Source organism: Gobio gobio (genome assembly GCF_949357685.1).
Source record: "Gobio gobio genome assembly, chromosome: 11".
Lineage (NCBI taxonomy): Eukaryota > Metazoa > Chordata > Actinopteri > Cypriniformes > Gobionidae > Gobio > Gobio gobio.
In genome coordinates, this window is record NC_137104.1 from 1,720,175 (window position 1) to 1,723,428 (window position 3,254).

Below are 3,254 nucleotides of genomic sequence, written 5' to 3' on the forward strand. Positions count from 1 at the left end.
TCACGGTCTGTGTGTGTGTGTGTGTGTGTGTGTGTGTGTTTGCACTTGTGTCTCTCTCTCTCTCTCCTCAGACAGGTGATTAATAAACATTACACATCCCTCTCTCCTGAAGTGCGGAATCTGAGGGGACGAGTGGCATATGTTCGCCTGCAGGCGGAGAGAAAAGCAGAGCAGCCCTGCTGAGTGTCAGAGAGACGCGTGTGTGTGTGTGTGTGTGTGTGTGTGTGTGTGTGTGAGTCGGCAGGGGGGCAGGTATGGAGACGCAGCTGAGGAAAGGTAGAGTGACAGATGGAGAGAGGAGACAGAAGCGCTGAAGGCTGTGGTCAGGACGGGTTTATCTCAGAGGTAATTCTGCTGGATCGTGTCTCATGGAGGTTTGGGTTTGGGTTAATGTCACCCTGCCTTTAGCAAATGAAGCTGGAGATCTCCAACATCCCCTGTGGGCCTTCAGTGTGTGTCACGCTAATGCTGTAATCACACAACTCAACCTGCTGGACACACACTCGCCAGCAGTTCCACTGGTGTTCATGTCAGCCAATGCATTCTTTCATTATTATTATTATTAATATTGCTACACTTGCTGCCTTAAATTAAGAACAACCAACTTGGATGTTAATTTTTTAATTGCATATGTTGCCATAACGTGCAATTATTTTTAATTTAATTATTTATTTCCACCTGATAAATCTTTTTTTTTTCTGCGTATTTGTTTATTTTTCCCGCTTTTATTTTTTAAATTTTTTAATTATTTATTTCTATATTATAATATTTTCTCTATTTCTGCATTATTATTATATCAAATAACTGATTTTAATAGTTTTAGATTAAAAAGCAACAATATGCTGTAAATTCATTTTATATTTTTCATGTTAGTCATTCGTTTTGTGTTTTTGCCATTTTATTATTATTATTATTATTATTATTATTATTATTATTATTATTATTAATACTGCTACACTTGCTGCCTTAAATTAAGAACAATCAACTTGGATGTTAAAAAAACTGAAAATTGCATATGTTGCCATAACGTGCAATTATTTTTAATTTAATTGTTTATTTCCTCCTGATAAATCTTTTTTTTCCCTGCTTTTTTTTATTTTTTTATTTCCATATTTTTAGTGCTTCAACATAAACTTAAATTTTTCACTTAATATCTAGATTTTCTATATTTCTGCATTATTATTTCAAATAACTGATTTTAATAGTTTTAGATTAAAAAGCAACAATATGCTGGAAACTCATTTTATATTTTTCATGTTAGTCATTCGTTTTGTGCTTTTGCCTTTTTATTATTATTTTTAATACTGCTGCACTTGCTGCCTTAAATTAAGAACAATCAACTTGGATGTTTAAGTCATTTCAACTTAAATGACATTAAACTGACTTAAAAAAATAGAAAATTTTATATTGCCATAAAGTGTATATTTTTAATTTAATTATTTTTTTCCACATGATATCTTTTTTTTTTGTACAGTGTATTTGTTTATTTTTTTTCCCACCTTTTATTATTTTTATTATTTATTTCCATATTTTAGTGCTTCAACATAAACTTAAAATGTTCACCTAATATCAATAGTTTCTATATTTCTGCATTATAATTTCAAATAACTGATTTGAATAGTTTTAGATTAAAAAGCAAAAATATGTTGGAAACTAATTTTATATTTATCATGTCAGTCATTCGTTTTGTGCTTTTGCCATTTATTATTATTTTTATTATTATTATTATTACTACTACACTTGCTGCCAGTTCAATCAACTTGGATGTTAAAGTCATTTCAACTTAAATGACATTAAACTGACTTAAAGTCAAATCTTATATAAAAAAAAATTAAATTGCATGTTGCCATAACTAACTTATATATTTTTTACAGTGTATTTGTTTTTATGTATTTGTATTTATTTCCAGTTCATATTTTCAGTGCTTCAACTTAGTTTAATTTTCCCCTAATATCTATATTTTATTTTCTGCATTATGTTAAATAACTGATTTTAATCGTTTTAGATGAGGCAAAAACATGCAGGAAACTCATTTTTGTTTAGTTTTATATTTTTCATGTTAGTCATTCGTTTTGTGTTTTTGCCATTGTATTATTATTATTATTATTATTATTATTATTATTATTTTTAATACTGCTACACTTGCTGCCAGTTCAGTCAACTTGGATGTTTAAGTCATTTCAACTTAAATTACATTAAACTGACTTTAAAAATAGAAAATTGCATATGTTACCATAACGTGTATATTATACATGGGTCAATGACAAATTAGAAAAATAATAATTTTAAGCAAAATAATTTTTATTAATTTGTCCAAATTCACATCTTTTAAGACGGCATTAATTCATCATTAATCAATAATTCTGATTTTACCACCCAGAAAATGTCAGGTGATGTGACCATATAGTCATTTAAAATAATATACATATGAATTATTGTAAAATGCATATCACATGGTAAATTCCCTTTTCTATGTGTTGCCCTTTTAGTCCAATTCATATAAACAGACACTTTTCTATGTGTTCAGAACACAATTTTCCATAAGGAGTATTGTTTTTATTATTTGTATACATTATATAATGGTTTACATTAATATTTCTTCCTTCATTTTGCATTTGCGATGGGAATTGATAGTTTTAAATGTAAATGTGCTGGTCATCTGATATGTTCGGCCTTTGAAACACCACAACTCAAACTCAATTGAATTTCAAAAAAATTAAGAGTATCTTATAAAGGAAATATTGTAGATCAATTTGATATGTGACATGTATTTATTAATTTTTTTTTAGGAAAATAATGAATTCGGACACAAATACATGTCATTGACCCACCTAATATATATATTTACATATATATATTTGTTTATTTTTATTTAATCTTTAGTAATTGATTTATTCCATATTTCAGTGTTTCAATGTGAACTCTCATTTCCCCCCTAATATCTATATTTTCTATATTTCAGCATTATTATATTAAATAACTGCGGGAAACTCATTTTATTTTAGTTTTATATTTTTAGTTTTCATGTTAGTCATGAGTGTGCGTGTTTGCAGTGAGTGAGTGTGTTTGCAGTGAGTGAGTTTGTGTGTGTTTGCAGTGAGTGAGTTTGTGTGTGTTTGCAGTGAGTTTGTGTGTGTTTGCAGTGAGTGTGTGTGTTTGCATTGAGTGTGTTTGTGTGTTTGCATTGAGTGTGTTTGTGTGTTTGCAGTGAGTGTGTTTGTGTGTTTGCAGTGAGTGTGTGTTTGCAGTGAGTG